The following is a 23,854-nucleotide window of genomic DNA, read 5'->3' as shown; positions in this document are numbered from 1 at the left end:
TTGTACATTAGCTTCTAAGCAGGAAGTGAAGAAGGCAAATGGTCTTCATAGCAAGATGATTTGAGTATAGGTATAGGGGTGTCTTGCTGCAATTATACAGGGCTTTCATGAGGCCAGTTCTAATGAATCATGTGCAGTTTAGGTCTCCTTAGCTGAGGAATGATGTTTGGCTATGGAGGGAGTACAACAAAGATGTACAAAACTGATTCCTGGCATGGCAGGATTGATGTATGAAGAGAGACTGGATTATTTGGACAATATTTACTGAAGTTTAGAAGAATGAAGGGCATCTCATAGAAACCTATTAAATGCTAACAGGACCAGATAAGGTAACTGTACAACGATGTTCCTAATGGCTCCTGATGGAGGGTAACAGTGTTAATGGACCACACAGGGATGTTGTGATGAAGCCATAAGTCGATGAAGGCTTGGAGATGTGGATAGTGAACTGGTACTGCCAGGTAACCATTCAGACTTTCACACAAGTGCCTGGGTTGTTTAATTTTTGGAGCAGGAGAATTGTAACTTATGTAGAAATGAGGCGGGTTGGGCTCTTAACCAGCCAGAAATGCATAAAAATAAGGTCACTGCTCATTAGTGAGGTTCTGAACTCATCATTTAAGTCTTCTGGAGAATTAGCAATGTCTTTCTTGACAAGGTTCTAAGTTTTTTTTGGCTGTATTTTCCAGCTTTCTCACCATTGTTCACTCTACACAAAGATGCAGAAAATTCCGCCCATATATCTGACTCCTGACACAAATCAACTTCCAACCCACCTTCTTCTAGTTTTAAGTGGAACAAACAGCTAATGTTAATCCCAGGATGCATGTTGACAATTTAAATATAATATAAACAAAAATATAATGAAACTGGCAGTCTCATACTGTTTCATAATTTAAATTTAACTTTGGCTAGTTGTGTATCTAAAGTATTTGGAATTTTTTCAGGTAAAGAACATTAATTTGTTTAGTGATTCATGGGCTGTTGGCATCACTGCCTGAACCAGCACTTATTGCCTATCTCTAAATGTTCTGGGAAAGATAGTGGTGAGTTGCCTTCTTAACGCATTGCTGTTTTTTGGATTAAGAGATAGCTGGAGTGCTGTGTGATGTGAGGTGTGTAATTTATATACATTATTTTAATTTGTTTAATGTTTCGATTCTAAACTAGTGGTGAGTGGGTTTGGGTCTATTGTGTCTGAAGAATTTAATAATTAACTTCCCAGTCCTTCTGAATCCATGAGTTTTAAACCAGTATGTGTCAGCAAGAGACAGGGTGTCTTCCTTGAGTGATAATGTGACATTGTTCATATTTTGACAGTTTTCTTACTTCTTTTTCCCTCTAGCTACCTTCCAAAGAATACCCTTCCTTGGCTTTCAATTCCCACCCATCATTGTTCAGCCTCGAATTTGTGCCCGCCTCTTCTTTGTGGCCCAAGTCTGTCCTGGTGCTGAACATACAACTCTATATCTTCATCATCTCCAAATCCTGTTACTTCTACCTCTTTAATATCTTCGACCTTCACCACAACCTCAGTTCATCTGCTTGTGAAATCTTCATCTATATTATTTCTAGATTTGACTATCCTATGGATACTGGACTTAGGATCTGGTTAGCCTATATCCTCCAATCCCAATAATCTTCAGTTCATTCATAAATCTGTTGCAATTACCCTAGCTTGTATTAAGTACTATTTAACTATCAATTCTGTTAAAGCTTATCTACAGTGGAACCTATCAAGTAAATCCCCAAATTAAAACAGAAAGTAATCTTGTATTCAAATCTCTTCATGGCTTTGTTCTATCTTTGTCTTTACTCACATATTCAGATGGGATGCATGCACCCTCAATAATTTCTCCTTTGAATCCTCTCACTTCCTCCAGACCAAAGGGGTAGCCATGGGCACCTGCATGGGTCCCAGCTATGCTTGTCTCTTTGTCGGTACATGGAGCAGTCCACCTTCCGCAGCTACACCGGCACTATTCCCCACCTTTTCCTCTGCTACATTGATGACTCAATTAGCGCCACCTCATGCTCCCACATGGAACAGTTGAACAGTTCATCAATTTCACCAACACGTTTCACCCCAACTTTAAGTTCCCCTGGACCACCTCAGACACCTCCCTCCCCTTCCTGGGTCTCTCCATCTCCATCAACGGTGACTGACTCAACACGGACATCTTCTACAAATCCACCGACTCCCACAGCTACCTGGACAACACCTCCCTAAACCCTACTTCCTGCAAAAACACTACCCCTTACTCCCAACTCCTCTGCATCCACTGTATCTGCTCCCAGGAGGACCAGTTCCACCACAGAACACACCAGATGGCCTCCTTCTTCAACGATTACAATTTCCCCTCACACATGGTTGATGATCCCCTCCAGAGCATCTCATCCACTTACTGCACCTCTGCCCTCGAACCCTACCCCTCCAACCACAACAAAGACAGAACCCCCCTGGTCCTCGCCTTCCACCCCACCAACCTCTGGGTACATTGTATCATTCTTTGCCATTTCCATCACTTACAAATGGACCCCACCACCAGAGATATATTTCCCTCCCCACCCCCATCTGCATTCCATAAAGACCATTCCCTCCGCAACTTTCTTGTCAGGACCATGCCCTCCACCAACCCACCCTCCCCTTCCAACACCTTCCCCGGCCACCACAAAAATTGCAAAACCTGCGCCCATACCTCCCCCATCACCTCCGTCCAAGGTCCCAAAGGAGCCTTCCACATCCATCATAGGTTTACCTGCAGGTCCACACATGTCATTTACTGTATCGGTCACCTTGGAGAGACAGGGCACCTATTTGTAGAATGCTTCAGAGAACATCGCCGGGACACACACACAAAACAACCCCATTGCCCTTTGGCCGAACATGTTACCTCCCTCTCCCACTCCACCAAGTACATGCAGGTCCTAGGCCTCCTCCATCGCCACTCCCTAACCACCAGATGCCTGGAGGAAGAATGCCTCATCTTCCACCTTGGAATCCTCCAACCACAGGGGATTAATATGGACTTCACCAGTTTCCTCATTTCTCTTCGCTCCACCTTATCCCAGATGCAATCTTCTAACTCGGCACTGCCCTCATGACCTGTCCTACCTGTCCATCTTCCTTCCCACCTATTCGCTCCACACTCCTCTCCGACCTATCACCATTGCCACCACCTCCATCTACCTATCGCATTCTCAGCTACCTTCCTCCCAGCCCCACCCCCCGCCCATTTATCTTGGAACACAAGCCTTATTCTTGATGAAGGGTATATGCCCGAAATGTCAATACCTCTGCTCCTTGGATGCTGCCTGACCTGCTGTGCTTTTCCAGCACCACACTCCCGACTCTGCATGCTTTTTTTGGCATTCTGTTTGATATAGAATTCATCAAATCTGTTTCATGGTTTGTATACCGGCTGGGACCAATAAGCAACAAAGTAAGCTATGAGATAACAGCATTCTAAACATACTATTGCAACTAATACTTTTCTATTATTTTTAACTTATTTTCTCTCCTAAGGTGTTCCAACTGCTAAAAGCATACACTGACCTAAATGGATTAATTTGTTATAATATACAAGTATCCAAATGAAGGTTTACAAGACTTCATCATTAAAAGCCCAGCTTGAAAATGCGGTATGTGCTGTCAAATCAGATATAATTGCTGTACCTCAGCTTTGTCAAAGGACAATAGAAAATCAATTTTCATCACTAAGAAACCGCAGGAGGTGATGTGATATATGTGACACTTGGTAATGTCAAATGACATTTCATTTCCAAGGTTCTTGATTGGTGTTAGAAACCATTACTTGTTCTAATCAAAATAAATTACGCTATGCATTTCCTGGATGAGTGCATTTTGGAGCACAAACTGAAGAAATATAAACACATAGCTCATTTTAAGTGGATAAAAAAGATAAAAGAGTCACATAAATTTTAGAATACCACATGAGAGTAGCAGATTTAGTGAAGCACATTTTACAAAAAGTATTTTCCAGCTGCAGAAATAAAAGAGCCATCTATTCCTCATACAGTATAATTCATTGGCCTGACAGAATTGTGCACTGTTTTACTTTTAAGATCAAAACATTAATGACAAAGCACAAAATAAATAAAATCTACAGCATTGTATTTGTTCTCTAAGTGTTTGTATGAGAAAATACAATGTTGTTTTCACTTATAAAATGCGATTAATTGACAGAATCCCAAGAATTATTAATTTCCTTTGTCATTCTATAACTGGAGAACAAAGCAGAAGTATAAGCTGAAACATTCTTTAGTTGGCATTTTCTTTTTCCAAGTTAATTATCTGAATCAAAATTAAATAATTAAGATACTTCGAGTCTAGAAAAAACTTATATAAGTTGTTGGATATGTTTTTGTATTGTTATGTTATTTAGGTAATACAAATTTTTGAGACAAATGATTGTAATTGACAATTTCTCTTTAAATAAAACTAATGGAATTAATTTGTCATATAGCTGCCATCTTTCAGTAAAAATCTATCTCTTTTAAAGAGAATTAATTCCATTGATGGCTGCTTATTTATAGCTCAAATTGCCATGCTGTAATAGCTCAGATTGCAAACAGCTATGTTTTACATTATAACATGATGAACTCATATAAAAAAGAAAATTTTTCGATTGTTTGAAGCATTTAAAGAAACATGAGGCTGCAACAGGAATTCTCATGGCATGATTAATTAGGATTTTTTCTGCTGTCTTCAGCCCAAAGTATTATCACTCTACAAGTACTGGGAGGGCAAGCTGAAAATGCTCCTGTCAACAGGGAACCTGGGTCCATTGTGAATGATAGGCCCTAGACGTCAGATGTAGGGACTGTGGGGTACATTTATCTTGTGCCAAGTTAAATGGGTTACAATTAGAATGCAAACCTCAAGGTTCCTATTCACTATAAGTGGTGCGCAGACCAATGATAACCCCATTTCTGAGTGGCTGCAAGCCTCAAGAAAGAAGTTAAATTACTTGTAGAACAATGGAAGAGCTAGAGCAAGCAACAGAGATGACATGACAAACAGGCACCTTGCACCATGTTCTCAGATAGCATACAAGAGACTTTGGCAGTGGAAGTGTTCAGGAAGTGAGAGGTTCACTTCAGTGTGGGGAGTACATAGTACTTGAAAGTAATTATGTGAAGGAAGCTGGAAGAGATGGAAATATATGGACAAAATTTGGTTGGGAAGAGTTAACCATGTACCTTCTTAGAACTCAAAAGTCAAAAGTCAAAGTTGGTTGTAGACTACTTAATGCGTCCAAAATGTCATATGACTGTTTAGAGAAATTATGCAAAGCTTTTAGCAGAGAAAAGAGATAATTTTCTTACTTTCATTGCCAGACAAACTAAATTGGAAGAGGCATGTGCTAAAGGGTGTCCAGTCTTTGGACTGGTGTTGCTATTTTTCCAGTATATTTGGGGTGTCAAGGCCTCCTCCCGCACTGCAGGGATTCAGTGATCTCAATGGGTGGCACGGTGGCTCAGTGGTTAGCACTGCTGCCCCACAGTGCCAGGGACCCGGGTTCAATTCCAGCCTCGGACGACTGTGTGAGCTTGCACATTCTCCCCGTGTCTGCATGGGTTTCCTTTGGGTACTCTGGTTTCCTCCCACAATCCAAAGATATGCAGGTCAGGTGAATTGGCCATGCTAATTTGCCCGTAGTGTTAAGTTCGCTAGTCAGGGGGAATGGGTCTGGGTGGGTTGCTCTTCGGAGGGTCGGTGTGGACTTGTTGGGCCAAAGGGCCTGTTTCCATACTGTAGGGAATCTAATCTAATTAAAGAAAAGCATCCAAGCTGGATTAAGCAGAATACCTGAATGCAGGGCCAGCTGCAAAACATCTTTCTCTCTCTGTTGAAATGTTTTGGGAATATGATTGCTAACTGATGCCTACTTGACCTTACGTCTGGTTTCAAAGTATCATTAGTCTATAGCTGACAGTATTTCAATTATATCATCAGGAAATTGACCAGATTGTGAGATGTGTTCTCACTTTATCCTTTGCATTTTGACCCTTGGTATACTGTGGTGCTTTTCCTTTTAGTTTCTTTGATGAACACATATCAGTTCTGCAGAGCTATATCATTTTGTTTTCATGTAAATGTGTTCGTTTGGGATTAAGGTATAGTTTAGTTGTTAACTAGTTTTTCACTTATTGTAAGAACTTCTAATAAAAGGGTTAATTCATTTCTTTTATTTGAGATAGTAGTACAAAGAAAAACAAATTGACCATTTTGATGATTAAATAAAAAGTTGTACTCTAATATGGCTCAGGGAGTAGGTCGTTACCAGCACACTTCTATTGCAGTTGTAACTTGAGTCTCTCGAGAAACACAGAATTAGCTTTACTGTCATATGTACTCAGATGAGTACAGTGAAAACTAAAAAGTATACAAGTCACCACTTACAGCATCATCTTAAGTACGAAGTTATCTAGGTACAAATTCTTAAGTACAAACAGGGGGAAAAAATTAGAAAATAAAGAAATAAAAAGTCCAGCAATGCATTAGAAAAACATAGAAATAAGAGTTCAGAAAAAAAGACCTTCCAACCCAGACCTCATGAAGCTTCACCTCAAGGCCGGGAGTGTGAGTCCAGGCTGAGGCTGGGAGTGAGAGCATGCTGAGGCTGGGAGTTGAGATTTGTGCTGAGGCTGGGTCTGTGGGTCAGTGCTGACTCTGGGAGCGAGAGTTCATTTGAGGCTGGGGGTCGAGTCCGCGCTGAGGCCTGGAGAGTGAGCCCGTGCTGAGGCCTGGAGAGTGAGCCCGTGCTGAGGCCTGGAGAGTGAGCCCGTGCTGAGGCCTGGAGAGTGAGCCCGTGCTGAGGCTGGGAGTGCGGGTCCGTGCTGAGGTCGGGAGTGCGGGTCCGTGCTAAGGACAGGAGTGTGGGTCCGTGCTGAGGCCGGGAGTGTGTGTCCGTGCTGAGGCCAGGAGTGTAAGTCCGTGCTGACGCCGGGAGAGCGTGTCCGTGCTGAGGCCAAGAGTGTGAGTTCCTGCTGAGGCTGGGAGTGCAGGTCCGTGCTGAGGCTGGAAGTGTGTGTCTGTGCTGAGGCTGGGAGTGTGGGTCCGTGCTGAGGCTGGGAGTGTGTGTCCGTGCTGAGGCTGGGAGTGTGGGTCCGTTCTGAGGCCGGGAGTGTGGGTCCGTGCTGAGGCCGAGAGTGTGAGTTCCTGCTGAGGCTGGGAGTGCAGGTCCGTGCTGAGGCTGGAAGTGTGTGTCCGTGCTGAGGCCGGGAGTGTGAGTCCGTGCTGAGGCCGGGAGTGTGGGTCCGTGCTGAGGCCGGGAGTGTGAGTCCGTGCTGAGGCCGGGAGTGTGGGTCCGTGCTGAGGCCGGGAGTGTGAGTTCCTGCTGAGGCTGGGAGTGTGGGTCCGTGCTGAGGCTGGGAGTGTGTGTCCGTGCTGAGGCTGGGAGTGTGGGTCCGTGCTGAGGCTGGAAGTGTGTGTCCGTGCTGAGGCCGGGAGTGTGAGTCCGTGCTGAGGCCGGGAGTGTGGGTCCGTGCTGAGGCCGGGAGTGTGAGTTCCTGCTGAGGCTGGGAGTGCAGGTCCGTGCTGAGGCTGGAAGTGTGTGTCCATGCTGAGGCTGGGAGTGTGGGTCCGTGCTGAGGCCGGGAGTGTGAGTTCCTGCTGAGGCTGGGAGTGCAGGTCCGTGCTGAGGCTGGAAGTGTGTGTCCGTGCTGAGGCTGGGAGTGTGGGTCCGTGCTGAGGCCGGGAGTGTGGGTCCGTGCTGAGGCCGGGAGTGTGAGTTCCTGCTGAGGCTGGGAGTGCAGGTCCGTGCTGAGGCTGGAAGTGTGTGTCCATGCTGAGGCTGGGAGTGTGGGTCCATGCTGAGGCTGGGAGTGTGTGTCCGTGCTGAGGCTGGGAGTGTGGGTCCGTGCTGAGGCCAGGAGTGTGGGTCCGTGCTGAGGCCGGGAGTGTGAGTTCCTGCTGAGGCTGGGAGTGCAGGTCCATGCTGAGGCTGGAAGTGTGTGTCTGTGCTGAAGCTGGGAGTGTGAGTCCGTGCTGAGGCCGGGAGTATGGGTCCGTGCTGAGGCCGGGAGTGTGGGTCCGTGCTGAGGCCGGGAGTGTGGGTCCGTGCTGAGGCCGGGAGTGTGGGTCCGTGCTGAGGCCGGGAGTGTGGGTCCGTGCTGAGGCCGGGAGTGCGGGTCCGTGCTGAGGCCGGGAGTGCGGGTCCGTGCTGTTTTATATCCCTCTGATACTTCAAACCACAAACACACATAATGGGATCAACTGATGTACATGAGACTTGCAGTAGCAACCTCATCAACATCCAGCATCCAGGTGTTTTTTAAAAAAAATCTCCTTCAAAAATGCTAAATGGTAATAAATGTTGCCAAGGCTTTTCCCATTCATCAGAACAAATGCAGCAGTTTACACTGAATGAGAACCAGGGTGCTGACCGATTGGACAGTTGACTCTGACTAGCTGAGGAGTTGTTACATAGAAAGCAACAGGGAGCCTTTGACTCCCCCAGCTCATTGGTCTTTTAATAAAGCTACAGGACTTCAATACATTTGTTTCAGAGATATAACCCATTAAAACAATCCTGAAGGATAACGAGTATCCTGATCAAAACACTGTTTGAGGATAGACCAACTTTCATAACTTTCAAAACTTAAAATTGAAGTTCCACCTCAAATTCACCTGGAAAGACAAAGTATCTAAATAAAATTGATGAATAGATTAAAGAAGGCTGCTACTATGCAGTAGCTATGAGAGTGGTACCTTCCAGTAATAAGATGCTGGTGTCAGTACAAAAGGATGTTTTGTCCACTGCACAATTGAGCAATAATGCAAAATGAATTGAACTGTTGGTGCAATGCCAGGTATATAGGTTGGATATACTAGCAATTGTCTGATCTAATCAAATAGTGTTTTCCTTTAGTTGTTTCTAAGAGGGAGCATATAAACTGTTCTCATCCAGCTCACACTCGCAAAACCTAAAAAAAGGTCTATTGTTAGATATGATTCTGCAATTGTTTAGCACATGTAGATTTATAGATTTAGAGTATCATACAGTATAGGAACAGACCTTTGGTTCAAAATACTTCATACATGAAGCCCTATTCCCTGCAAACAATCTTTGAACTACCAGGAAGCTTGAGGAGTCTATGGCTCTGCACCATTTTCTCGTGGTCAGTGGCTGCCCAATCAGAGTTGATCTCGAATACTTACGGAAGTGGCCCTAGAAATAACAGATGTATTAGTGATTATATTTCAAGATGTTATAGACTCTTGAACAGTTCGCATAGATTGGAGGGTAGCTAATGAAATTCAGCTATGTAGAAAAGGGAGTCAAAACAAGGAATTATAGACTGGTTAGCATGACATTGGTAATAGGGAAAATGCCTGAGTCTATTTTAAAATATTTAATAGCAGAACATTTTTAAAACAGTGACAGAATTGGACAGAGACAGCATGGATTTGTGAAAAGGAAATCATCCTTGACAAATCTACTGGAATTCTTTTAATGATGTAACTACTGAAGTTAGAATAGCTTCATAGAATCCCTACAATGTGGAAACAGGCCCTTTGGCCCAGCAAGTCCACAATGACCCTCCAAAGAGTAACCCACACAGACCCATTCCCCTACATTTACCCCTGACTAATGCACCTAACATACACATCCTTGAACACTATGGACAATTTAGCATGGCTAATTCACCTAATCCACACATCTTTGCATTATGAGAGGAAACCTGAGCACCCAAAGGAACCCACACAGACACAGGGAGAATGTGGAAACTCCACACAGGCAGTCCCTGAAGTTGGAATTGAACCTGAGTCCCTGGCTCTGTGAGACAGCAGTGTTAACCATTGAGCCACTGTTCCACTCAAGTTGATAAGGGAGAGCCAATGGATGTGGTTTATTGGGACTTTCAGAAGGTTTCACAAAAGAGATAAGCACATAAAATTTAAACATGTGGAATTGAGGATAGTGTCATGACATGGATAGAGAAATGGTTGGCATATAGGAAACAAAGGGTAGGAATAAACAAGTAATTTTCTGAGTGGCAGTCAGTGATTGGAGTACCTCAGGGATCATTGCTTGGACATCAACTATTCACAATACATATTTATGATTTAGATGATGGAACTAAATGTACTATCTCCAGTTTGCAAATGACACAAAGCTGGGTGAGAGGGTGAACTGAGAGCAGGATGCAGACATGCTCCAGTATGACTTGGACAAGTTGAGTAAGTAGACAAAGTATTGACAGATAAAATGTGGATAAATGTGAGGTAGCAAAAACATGAAGGCAAATTGTTATCTGGATGGCAATAGATTGGGAAGGGGCAGGGGGTTGCAATGAAGCCTAGATGTCATTACACCAGTTACTGAAAGTCGCTGAAAGTAACAAGTATGGCAAGCAGTGAAGGAGGCAAGATCCCCTCATAGTGAGATGTTTTGAATACAGCAGCAGGGTTGACATGGTGAGACTGCACCTGGAGTATTGTGCACAATTTTGGTCTCCTTATCTGAGGAACAATGTTCTGGCTATGGAGGGAGTGAAACAAAGGTTTACCAAACTGATGCCTGGTAGGGGAGGACTGACATGTTAAGAGAGATTGAATCAGTTAGGATACATTCATTGGAGTTTAGAATGAGGGGCATTTCATAGAAACCTATAAAATTCAAACAGGACTAAACCATGTGAAAGCAAGAAGGACATTTCTGATGACTGGGGTGTCCAAAGTTAGAGGTCACAGTCTTAAGTATGCAGGTTAAGCCATTTATAACTGAAGCGAGGAGAAATGTCTTCATTGAGTAAATGGTGAGTCTGTGGAACTACCTGCCACAGAAAGTAGTTAAGGCCAAAACTCTGAATGTTTTCAATAAGGAGTTAGACATATTTCTTAGGGTTAAAGGAATCAAAGGGTAGGGGGAGAAAGTGAGAACAGGTACCGAGTAGGATGATCAGCCATCATCATATTGAATGGTGAAACAGATTTGAAGGGCAGAGTGGCCTACTCCTGCTCCTATTTGCTATCCTTCTATGACCCACCAACAATCAGCACTTCCTTCTCCTGTGGCATAAATTGTTTCGATCATTTGAAATTTGCATTATTGCTTTTGTCCAGGTTACAGCAAGATGAAAGAATTCTGCAACATGTCCCTCTTTTCAGCTATATTCAAGTCTTCCAAATAGTCAGTACTTTCATAAACTCAGCTAAATGCAATAGAAAACAATAAAGAACTAATCTCTGAGTTGCATAGTGATGCCTTTAACTAACACTCAAAGAGGGTGGGGAGGCCCTCCTACTTCTATAAGCATATCCAGCTGTCCATATTTAAGCGAGAGTGTTGACTAGTATGGCAAGATCAAAATGTCAAGTTAATTATTAAATCAGCGTTATATCCCGACAGATGCGATCCTGCCTATTCTGCATACTATTTACAAACACACAGAGAACCCATACCAGTGTCCTCAATAACATGTCTCTCTGTGTGCACCAGGACAGAAGCGAGAAAGAGCTGGATGCATACAATTTTTCTCCACATTGGTACCGTAACACTACTAACAATACAGTTGAACTTTGAGACCTGAGTCTTTTGCAACTGAGAAGTAAAAAGATCAAGAAATATATCAAGGAAAGACTGAGAATAAGAGCAGGTGAATTCAGTTCATAGCTCCTTGAAAGTGGAATCGCAGGTAGATAGGATAGTGAAGAAGCCGTTTGGTATGCTTTCCTTTATTGGTCAGAGTATTGAGTACAGGAGTTGGGAGGTCATGTTGCGGCTGTATGGGACAATGGTTAGGCCACTGTTGGAATATTGCATGCAATTCTGGTCTCCTTTCTATCGGAAAGATGTTGTGAAACTTGAAAGGGTTCAGAAAAGATTTACAAGGATGTTGCCAGGGTTTGAGGATCTGAGCTACAGGGAGAGGCTGAACAGGCTGGGGCTATTTTCCCTAGATATCGGAGGCTGAGGAGTGACCTTATAGAGGTTTACAAAATTATGAGAGGTATGGATAGGATAAATAGGCAAAGTCTTTTCCCTGGGGTCGGGGAGTCCAGAACTAGAGGGCATAGGTTTAGGGTGAGAGGGGAAAGATATAAAAGAGACCTAAGGGGCAACTTTTTCATGCAGAGGTGGTACGTGTATGGAATGAGCTGCCAGAGGAAGTGATGGAAGCTGGTACAATTGCAACATTTAAGAGGCATTTGGATGAGTATATGAATAGGAAGGGTTTGGAGGGATATGGTCTGCGTGCTGGCAGGTGGAACTAGATTGGGTTGGGATATCTGGTCGGAATGGACAGGTTGGACCGAAGGGTCTGTTTCCATGCTGTACATCTCTATGACTCTATGATAATGAGATGGAAGAAATATTTGATTAAGAGAAAAATGTGACAGAAAGGAGAAGTAGGAATATAGGTAACATTGCTTAGTTGACATTTTTTGAAGTCTTCATCAACAAATTGCTACCTGAGTGATGAGACTCTACCCTTTTATTTGTTCACTCCTGGAACTGAGTGATTGATTGGCAGTCATTGCTAATTATAACATGCTTAAAGGGATGTTTATGCAATTAATTCATAGATGTAACTTCTTGTGGAAAGTTCAATGGGTGATTAATATCCAAATACATTAACTTCATGAAACTGACTCGGACGTTATGGGCAAATGCTTTTGCAAAGCTAACAGCAGAATAGCAAAAATCATCCAGCATCTTATTTGAAATTCATAGGTACCACTTCCCCACCACAAGCTTCTCGTCAATTTGCAGATTAAAAACACTATCCACTAATCTTCAGTAAATTCCAGTCCAAGCAACAAGTCAAACTGAAAAATGTGTTACTGATATTTGCTTTATTAATTGATCTGAACTGTCTAACAAGATCTCTGTATTAATCACCCTGCAAGTCTTGTACTTTCTTTGCATATCAAATCTTGGCACATCAGGGTGCTGAAACACAAGGACGCAATTACAAATTCTAACTTAGTGAGTACCCAATCATAAGATAACAGAATTATTAAGTACACAAGAAAGCTATTCTGTCCATCGTGTCTGCACCCATTTGAGAGAGATCCAAAGTGGTCTTACAAAAATGGAGGAAATATGAAAGCAATATGGTATCAGGCCAGCCTATTTCCAAACATCTACCACTGAACGTTGGCAAGGCAGAACCAGAATAAGTTACTTTCCTGTCGCTATTTTACCCAACGGTAAATCCTGCTCTACGGCAGGTTAAACCTTCCTTCGAGAACAAGACTAAAACTCTACCTACTACTCCAGTTGTAGTCGCACCAAGATTCTATTTAATGACAGCCAGACTTTCTTCCTGTTATATTCCAACACCAGCATCTTTTTTGCATCTTAATTTCCCACATAACCTTGCTTCATGATCAAAGCAGGATATATTACATTTGGCTCTCTCCTTTAAGTCATTGATATAAATTGTAAATAGCTGAAAAACTGATCCATGTGACAATCCATTACTTATACCTTGCCATCATGAAAATGATCCATTTGTTTCTATACTTGTTTTCTAGCATTTAATATGCTGTATAAGGTAACAGCTCTGAAAGGATGAATTTTGGAGACTGCATTAAGCTCCAGCCAAATGATAGCCTATATCCTAGGTCTCCCCATAATTTCAGTAGTAATGTTTATCTTACTAAAGTAACTTGTACCCCTAATTGCTATCATGTAATAAACTGCAACTTATTCAGAAAAGAGCCTCATCATGTTAAGTCTCAATATTGGTTGATCCTCAACCATTGTAAACACAGTCAAGGAAAGAGGATTGATAGCAGCATACTTCTACTCATAAAAAAAAACAATTCTCAATCCATGCTGATCTGTTACCCTTACTTCCATGAGCCGTAAATTGGCATTTACACAAAGGATTCTTTACATGTTGCTCCATATGTTCTAATCATTTGACAATATTATACAAATTTCTACCAAGCACACTGGGAAGATTAGCAGTACAGGTTTATATTTCATAAGCATACAATATTTTGGCCTCTTTGCTTTGGTGTACGCAGAAATATAACCTTACTGGATAATCTTCTTATGCCTATCACACTTACGTTAAATTGGATGATTTATCAGATTTTATAAGAAGCGTGTCAGTTACATGATTAAACACATGGCTAGATGGTATTCTGAGTCTGTGTATAAATTTAGGTGCAATTGTCACTTTCACAGTCCGAACAGTGCAGGCCAATTACTTTGGTCCAAAGTTTTCAGGCATCAGTTAGCTCATGTCTCCTTTTGACTCATTCATGTGTAACACACAGCTTTTGTCTAGTGTCTTTCTGACATTAGTGAATTCTTTAGATGTGAGATATCCTGGAGGGCTGTACCTCCTCCTTCAGTCTTCTTTTATCAATGCTGAACTGATGTTCATTCTCCATTAAAATTGCAGATCAATATTTTCCATGGAGGATTGAACGTACTGTACTTAGAACATCTGATTGTGAATAATGGCAAAAATGTTCAATTTGTCTGTGAAGTTCTTGAGTTGTCAGAAGCAGATCTAGCTCAATCCACGCATAAGGCAATATAATATTCTACAACAGCAACTTAAAAAGCAAAACACAGTTAGAAGCTCTTCTACAACTCTATTTTATCTAATACTAAGTTAATCTTGATGAATTTGGAATATGTCATGGGAATTGGGGACTCCATTCCTTCTCATTTGATAAAGCTAATGAGCCCCAAGTGAAATGAATGAATGCACATCCAAAAGTCTCCATATTGTTGAAGTGACAGTCTAGTAATTAAAAGATAGAAACCTGACAAGAAAGCATGTTAATTCATAAACAGAAAGACTGAAAATCTCATTTTAATTCATGAACTCAACAAAAATTATGATAACAGGACCATAATCTCTGCTGGTACATTGCTCAGACATAACTAGATGCTTCTAACACAAACTAGCTCAATAAGTCGACATGAATCTGCTCTTGAGGTAACTTTTGAGTAACAAAAATAAACAGAATAAACTCTATTACTAATATCAAATTGATTTTTGGTGGATTGGCAGCCTGATTTCACACATCCCTTTTTCTCAGTTATATCCTCCTGAACAAAAAAGGTCAATATCACATTTGACCCAAGTTCTTTCAATTTCCCCACAGGTCACTCCTCCATCCACACTGCACCCCCTCCCAACCAAAGAATTTTCCAGGACAAGGTTTGCTATTTTGTGTTTTACTTATTCATGATTCGGAGTATTGACAACTTTTATCATTACAGAAATGTGTGATTATGTTAGCTGTTTTAGGTTAAAAATCACGCAACACTAAGGAGCAACACTATGAAAGCTTGTACTTCCAAATAAACTTGTTGGACTATAACCTGATGTTGTGTGATTTTAACTTTGTCCACTCCAGTCCAACACCATGTTGTATATTATTAAGTACAACATTAAGTACAAATCACTTTCTCGCCACAAAAGAATATTTATTCAACTTCAACCCATTGACACAATGTTGCTTGCACTGAAAAATGATTTACTCTAAACTGATTTTAAGCATGCTCACTTTCCAGGAATGAGACAGGAACATGCTTAAAATGGTATTTCTATGCCTCTGTTTGTTTGTGACGAACTCCTGTCTGCTGCAAATTTAAGTGTTTTTGTCAGCATTAAGAGCCTGCTGTATGTAGACAGGGATCTCATTAATGCGTCAATACTTGGATTTTTCTGACAGGATCTCAATGCAAAGCTATCTTTGGAACATGACTGTGAGACACAATGCTGGATCTAGGTCGAAAGAAGCAAAGGATATCAAGAAGTTTAAAAAAACCTTTGATAGGCAGGACAAACTGCAATGCTTCTCCAGAATTCCCAAGACTTGGAGGTGCCAGTGTTGGACTGGAGTGGACAAAATTAAAAATCAACCTGGTGTTGTGTGATTTTTAACTTTGTCCAGAATTCCCAAGTAATTCTTGAGTATTCTCTTCCCAAACATTTTCCTTCTGCTCACACTATCCTTACCCCAGAACTTATGTTAGTGGACGAAGCTTGGGCAGTTAAAAACTGTGTCATACTGCCCCATGATCTTCCTTAGTCAATTTTCCTTTACTCGCTGTATTATAAAACAAATCTGAGATACTAAGACACAATAACTAGCAAATAGAAATTAAAGATTTTGTACAATGCAAGTAACAGTATATAATAAATTAAATATTCTAAATGTGACTGAGCACAATCTCTTCGATAGGTATATAATTTATTAATCCAGCAGTTATTTTTTGCTGGCTGATGGAAGTTAAACATCCACATTCAAAACCTCAAAGATAAGGAACTGCAGAACCTCTCTCTGACCTGTAAATATAATTAATAAAGCTCCAAAATATTAATTATATTCCAGAGGAACAAGTGCTATTCTGTTCCACAGGGTGCTTGATAACTTATGTTTCTACTTACTTTTAAAATTTTTAATCAAAATTTTAGCTTGATATTTATCAAGTTCTTATTAAGCCAGGTAATTGAAATTAAATTATCTACATCTGTTGGGAGCCTACTTTTGTCCATAGAGCAGCTTCAGCTGCTCTATGGACAAAAGTATTTCCTACATTCTCATGTTACTTGAGACTAGATAATCCTGTTCTTTCTTTTAATTCATTCACAGGATGAGGATGTCGCTGGCTAGGTAGCATTTATTGCCAATTCCTAATTGCCCAGAGGGAGTTAAGAGTCAACCACAGGGCAAGTCCGAAGACCTCCTCGTGGGTCTGCTCCTGGGCCTGGCCAAACTGGCTATTAACAGGTCCAGGCAGCGGGCCATGGAGAGGGTCGTTAGGGCCGACTGCCTGCCCCTCTTCCAGGGTTACGTTAGAGCCCGGGTGTCCTTGGAGAAGGAGCACGCGGTGTCCACCAACACCCTGGAGTCGTTCAGGGAGAGGTGGGTGCCGCAGGGAATGGAGTGCATTATTTCTCCCTCCAACTCTATTTTGATTTAGTCCCTACCCTCCCCTTCACTGTCTTGACCACACAGCATTGCCCTTTGGTTTGAAGGGCAGTGCTTGTCACTGGCCACTCGGGTGTTTTCCTATTTTCCTGGTGGTGGCAATTGAATAAAGATTCGTGCACTTTGTGTCTTTCACTGTGTTTCACACACCTGCACACACACACCATGGGTGCTGGGGAAAAAAATAAGCACTACCGCTTTTATTTATGTCACAATATAAAAGCCTCCATTTGCCTTTCAGTATTTTAAAGTTCTGGATCATGGATGGAAACTTCTGATAGTAGGAAAATTGTTAGGAGGAGGGAAAAAGAGATGAACAATTCTGTTTGGGGAAGGGACTGTTGACCATGTGTTGGTCAGCCCTAACATGGTCAAGGAACTCAACATTTGGTTTGGTGGATCACTAAGAAACTACCATGCCATCAATAGGTCATGGGTCTGAAGGTCCAGGTACCATATCGAAAGGGTACCCAGACAGACATTCATTCCTTGCAAGTCGATCGCACCAACTGCTGCTCTCAGAGCAGACTAGTAGTTGTATCATTTAATAATGCCTCACTGTAGGTTCTCCTTCAGGTTGTCTGGGAAATATGGTGATCCTGTATTGGGATGGCAGCCTGGGGTCCTCCCAAGGCAAACCTGAATGGAGGTAACAACTTAGGTTAGTGGTCATGAGCACATAGGAGAACCTGGATACAGTGCAGGAAAAAGGCGAATAATCTGCTGAGATCCACAAAGGTAGGTGGCACTTTGCAGTTACTGTAAAGTAAAACTCATGAGCGCATCAAGCATTGTAATTGCACATGTATAAAGAGATTTAAGATTGGAATATGGATTACAAGACTAAACAGCGCATGAAACATTAAGACTGAATACGTGGGAGCCAGGTTATTTGGTGAACATTGCAACAATCGCATGGTAAACACAGGTAGTATGTTCCTGATGACTGGGGAGTCCAGAAGGGAATCACAGTCTAATGGTACAGGGTAGGCCGTTTGGGTCTGAGATCAGGATAAATTTCTTCACCCAGAGAGTGGTGAGCCGGTGGAATTTTCTGGCACAAAAAGTGGTTGAGGCTGAATCTTTTAAAGCTTTCAAGAAAGAGTTGTATAGAGCTTTCACGGCTAATGGGATCATAGAATATGGGGAGAAAGCAGGATAATGAGTTGAATGATCATATTTAATGTCAGAGTTGGCTTGAAGGACCGAATGGCCTATGCCTGCTCCTATTTTCTGTTTCTATGTAACCCATTAGGTCATGTTCACTCAATTATCATTTTTTGTGAAGGTTGTTGTCTAAGTAGAGTCTGCAGCCAAGTCATTGCATGAATAGCTTGTTACGAACCATGCCAGACCCCATCAAAACATTTCACAAAAGTGGCCCAGATCCTAACTTTGCCAGTTGTTTTAAGTAGGTGTATTGTTGATATTCCAGGAATGATGCAGCTGGCCCAACCACTTAGTTTTAAACAAAACCAAATTTATTTGCAAGATTACTGAATGAAATCCAAACAAAAGAGAACAGAATATAAAATAACTTAATCTATCTGAAAACCCAACAGATTATTCCAGTTTAATGGTGCTGTTCCAAATACTTGCAACAATCCCCATAAACACCCCTTGGCTCAAAAGGAAAACATCAAATGCAGGTTCTTATAGGAGAGATGTCAGAGAGGGGGAGGATCAGCAAGGACCTGTCTCTTTGGGTCCAGCAGCTTCAAAACTGACTGTTTGCTAAAACCAAACCAAACCACAGAAAAGATGAGCCAGGAGAACTGGCCACTCCCCTTTCATTAAACAAGTGTTTTCTTTTTAACTTCAAAGCCTTTTGCCTGAGGCAGTATCTGTTAGTTATCATCAAACTGCCCCTAAAACTCATAAAACTCAGACCTCCCAAAGTCTCTGCATCCATGAGCCCTCTGAGGACAAAAAAACAAGGACAACATAACCTTGTTAAATGAGCAGCATCATTACTAGTTGGTATCCACATGACAGAGCAGTTGTGAGGTGTGGAGAATATAACAGTCAGATATGAGTGCGACCTTTGGCAGCACATTCCAAATCCACAACCTCTACAAGTTATGAGATACATGACAGCAGTGTGAATGGAAATTTTCCAACAAGCAACACACCTTACTAATCTAGAAATATAATGTTGTTCATGAACTGGCACTGGCTAAAAGTTCTGACACTCCTTTCCTAACAGCATTGTGGCGTGCCCACACCTCATGGACGACAGCTATTCAAGAGAGCTGACCACCACCTTCTCAATGACCTTTAGGGATGGGCAATAAATGCTGAGCTAATAAGTGCTGTTCACGTCCTGTGAAAGAATAAAGTAGAATACAGTGCATGTTACTTCAAATACAGTATTCATATGAGTTTGCTTGTGTCAAGGGCCTGTGCCATTTTGCCTTCCAGTTCTCAGAGGGGTCATAGGAATATACAGTATTATGCAGGGAGTATTTCAATCATGCTGACATCAATGCCGCAATTTCAGCTCAGCAGCATACCTAAACCTGTAATAGGTATTTAGATTTCAGATTGGCATTATTAAAGTGAAAATACCCAATTTATTGCCATCAACAAAAAATTTACAATGAAATGAAACAATAATATCAAGACTCATGAGCGAAGCCTGGGGTTCTAGTCACCAGAGACTGATAACTGTAGTGAACATAAAAATGTTGTGGTGTTTCACTAGATCTGGAATGTACTGAAAATGAAAATGACATGATTATGATGCCACAATGTACCATTGCCCTGCTATTGTCTGCACCATCCACTCCCTCACCAGCAGCCCAATCAATATCAGATGGTTGCATTTGCACACAAAATTGTACACCGAGCAGTGAAAAACACATACCATGGAACAGAACTTAGTGATCAAAGGAAGAAGGAAGAGAAATTTTGCACTTAAAAATCTTCAGGAGCCCACAATCTTTTATCTTTTTTGACAATAGATTTTATCTATCATTGTTACGCCAGTTTACATATTTGTCCAAATGATTTCTGCCCTGCTTCTTGCAACTCCCCGACTAATTTAGTACCAGCTACAAATTGAACCACTTTGCACTGGCAACACCAGATCCTAGGTATGTAAAGATTGGATTCTCAAGTAATCTTTCACAAGGGTATTTATTTAAATTAAGTCTAATTAGAATTATTAATATTCTGCTCAATAGCATTATCTTCATCTTTTGAAAGATATGACTAGGTTTCTGAAAGCTATTTTGTAATTAAACTGTTTTGAAATGTAAATTCAGTCTAATTAATGCAATCTGCACCATTAGCATAATGATCCCACTCCAAGCTCGATAATGATAACAGCATTCAATTAATAATAAAATGCTGAACCAATAACTTCTCAAAATATACCTGCTGTGAATGAATGTCATGAATCAGAAAGTTTGTTCCAACAAAGAGGTTCTGGAGGTATTTGGGAAAGGGAATGCAAAACCAGGAAGTAGCTTCACATGTCTGAATGCCCAATATCAAGATGGAAATCTAATTACCTAATTTACTCTCAGAGATGAGCATCTTCAATGCTCATCAGTAGACATTGTGCATACCCAACTAAGAAGCACTGCTCTTCACAGAAGTCGTTGAGCTAAGCTGTAAAAATCTGTAGACTCTGATAAGTGGACATTGCTGGACATGAGACCCTTCTGACATGCTTCTCCATGTTGATCATCTTTTGCTGTCCAGCTGGAGTTCACTCTACAGCACTCCCTCATTGCTGCTGACACTAATTATTTTCCTCACCTTAAATCTAATCTAAAACATATCTGATGTTAACATATGGTGTGTCAAAATCTGGTATGATGAAGGGTCATCTAAACGTGATCTTGGCACTTAAAAAAAACTATTTTGGAATTAAAAGAGGCCTGCTACTGAGACAAAATATTTCTAAATTGGAGAAAGGCCAATTTTGACGGTATTAGGCAAGAACTTTCGAAAGCTGATTGGAGGCAGATGTTCGCAGGTAAAGGGACAGCTGGAAAATGGGAAGCCTTCAGAAATGAGATAACAAGAATCCAGAGAAAGTACATTCCTGTAGGATGAAAGGGAAGGTTGGTAGGTATAGGGAATAATGGATGACTAAAGAAATTAAGGATTTGGTTTTGAGAAAAAGAAGGAAGCATATGTGAGGTATAGACAGGATAGATCCAGTGAATACATTTGGCTACAGAACTGGCTCAAAGGTAGAAGACAGAGGGTGGTGGTGGAGGGTTGTTTTTCAGACTGGAGGCCAGTGACCAGTGGAATGCCACAAGGACTGGTGCTGGGTCCTCTACTTTTTGTCATTTACATAAATGATTTGGATGCGAGCATAAGAGGTACAGTTAGTAAGTTTGCAGATGACACCAAAATTTGAGGTGTAGTGGACAGCGAAGAGAGTTACCTCAGATTACAACAGGATCTGGACCAGATGGGCCAATGGGCTGAGAAGTGGCAGATGGAGTTTAATTCAGATAAATGCAAGGTGCTACATTTTGGGAAAGGAAATCTTAGCAGGACTTATACACTTAATGGTAAGGTCCTAGGGAGTGTTTCTGAACAAAGAGACCTTTGAGTGCAGGTTCATAGCTCCTTGAAAGTGGAGTCGCAGGTAGATAGGATAGTGAAGAAGGCATTTGGAATGCTTTCCTTTTTTGGTCAGAGTATTGAGTACAGGAGTTGGGAGGTCATGTTGCGGCTATACGGGACATTGGTTAGGCCACTGTTGGAATATTGTGTGCAATTCTGCTCTCCTTCCTATTGAAAGATGTTGTGAAAGTTGAAAGGGTTCAGAAAAGATTTACAAGGTTGTTGCCAGGGTTTGAGGATCTGAGCTACAGGGAGAGGCTGAACAGGCTGGGGCTGTTTTCCCTGGAGCATCAGAGACTGAGGGGTGACCTTATAGAGGTTTACAAAATTATGAGGGGCATGGACAGGATAAATAGGCAAAGTCTTTTTCCTGGGGTCGGGGAGTCCAGAACTAGAGGGCATAGGTTTAGGATGAGAGGGGAAAGATATAAAAAGACCTAAGGGGTAACGTTTTCATGCAGAGGGTGGTATGTGTATGGAATGAGCTGCCAGAGGATGTGGTGGAGGCTGGTACAATTGCAACATTTAAGAGGCATTTGGATGGGTCTATGATTAGGAAGGGTGTGGAGGGATATGGGCTGCGTGCTGGCAGGTGGGACTAGATTGGGTTCGGATATCTGGTCAGAATGGACAGGTTGGACTGAAGGGTCTGTTTCCATGCTGTAAATCTCTATGATTCTATGATTCCAAACTCAGTTGCTGGCTGTCAAGAATTCCATGTGTTGATAACTAGTGGATTAAAACACCTAAAGACACTGAAAAAATATTAAACAGGGATACAGCAACTTGAGATAATGAGGAAACTGACTATAACACCTCCACCAATACCCTCTCAGCAGATAGCCATCTTGTGCAGACATTTTTGTGTTTTCCCCTTCCATGAATACACAAAAGGATTAAAAGTGAACTTTAATGCTAATCTATGAGTATTATTTGGCTGCTGTGCATCTAGTATGCCATGGAAGTCACAGTTTGAGGGCAATCTGAAAGCACCCCTGCACTACAGGTAAGGAAAATTAACCCTACAATTTACTCCAAGTGCTGGAAACCAGTTTAAAAATGAATCAGGATAAAGGAATTTCAGCATCCCAATGAAGCTAAAAATTTGAAAATTGACTGTTCAATTGCCAGTGTCAACACTACTGGTCAAACTAGTAAAGGATGCAACATCAATTTATCTGTTTTTCACAAGCAATTCAGAAACTGATCCAAATAAAGTTGTACTTTTTAAAATCTTTTTGGACTCACCTCTTATTAATAAAGAAGCGGAACCAGTTCATCCCTCCTCACCTGGGAGCTTAACAGTTTGGGATATCTTGTCTGGAACTGTAACAAATTGGGAAACCTAGTCATAACTAAATTTTCAAACCACATAAATAAGCCTCTCACAATAAATACTAGAACTTATTTCTCAGGGAAAACTAAAAAAGTACCTTTGAACATTAAACCTTTAATAATCTAAGGAACCCCAACACTTGACCATCTCTAAGAAGTAAAGATTAATTTTGCCACAGTTTTAATGCCAGCCATCTCCAGAAATTTGTGTAGGAAGTATGAATTTCAAGTGTAATTAATTAATAATTTGAATTCAATACTTCACCCTAATTTAGTACCATCAAGTTGGATGGGGAAATCGAGAGTAATATTTTCAAGTTTGCAGACAAGATAGAACTAGGCAGTGGTGGAGAGGATATAAGGAGGCTTCAGGACTTTTAGACAAGTCGAGTGACAAATATATGGCAGATGCAGTATAATGGATGAATATGAAGTTTTCCTCTTTGGTAGAAAAAAAAGGCAGTGTTAGTTAAATACTGGATTAGTGGTGCTGGAAGAGCACAGCAGTTCAGGCAGCATCCAACGAGCAGCGAAATCGACGTTTCGGGCAAAAGCCCTTCATCAGGAATAAAGGCAGTGAGCCTGAAGCATGGAGAGATAAACTAGAGGAGGGTGGGGGTGGGGAGAGAGTAGCACAGAGTACAATGGGTGAGTGGGGGAGGAGATGAAGGTGATAGATCAAGGAGGAGAGGGTGGAGTGGATAGGTGGAAAAGGAGATAGGCAGGTCGGACAAGTCCGGACAAGTCAAGGAGACAGTGCTGAGCTGGAAGTTTGAAACTAGGATGAGGTGGGGGAAGAGGAAATGAGGAAGCTGTTGAAGTCCACATTGATGCCCTGGGGTTGAAGTGTTCCGAGGCGGAAGATGAGGCGTTCTTCCTCCAGGTGTCTGGTGGTGAGGGAGCGGCGGTGAAGGAGGCCCAGGACCTCCATGTCCTCGGCAGAGTGGGAGGGGGAGTTGAAATGTTGGGCCACGGGGCGGTTTG

At 41.8% G+C, this 23,854-nt stretch overlaps 1 protein-coding gene across 5 annotated transcripts in view; it reads right to left on the bottom strand.

The window, feature by feature from the left end:
* Positions 1-23,854, bottom strand: part of nkain2 (sodium/potassium transporting ATPase interacting 2) — a 512,436-nt gene that overhangs the window by 52,351 nt on the left and 436,231 nt on the right. Inside the window, exon 5 of one of the 5 annotated variants that reach the window (XR_011954528.1) lies at positions 22,784-22,861. The exons of the other annotated variants lie outside the window; for them this stretch is intronic. The gene's annotated coding sequence lies outside the window, so the exon portion shown is untranslated. The remainder of the gene's footprint in view (positions 1-22,783; positions 22,862-23,854) is intronic. 5 annotated transcript variants of the gene reach the window in all.

The sequence above is a fragment of the Chiloscyllium punctatum genome, chromosome 3 (assembly GCF_047496795.1).
Source record: "Chiloscyllium punctatum isolate Juve2018m chromosome 3, sChiPun1.3, whole genome shotgun sequence".
Classification (NCBI taxonomy): Eukaryota; Metazoa; Chordata; class Chondrichthyes; order Orectolobiformes; family Hemiscylliidae; genus Chiloscyllium; species Chiloscyllium punctatum.
The sequence above is the reverse complement of the archived record's forward strand: the minus strand, read 5'-3'. Positions and strand labels throughout refer to the sequence as shown.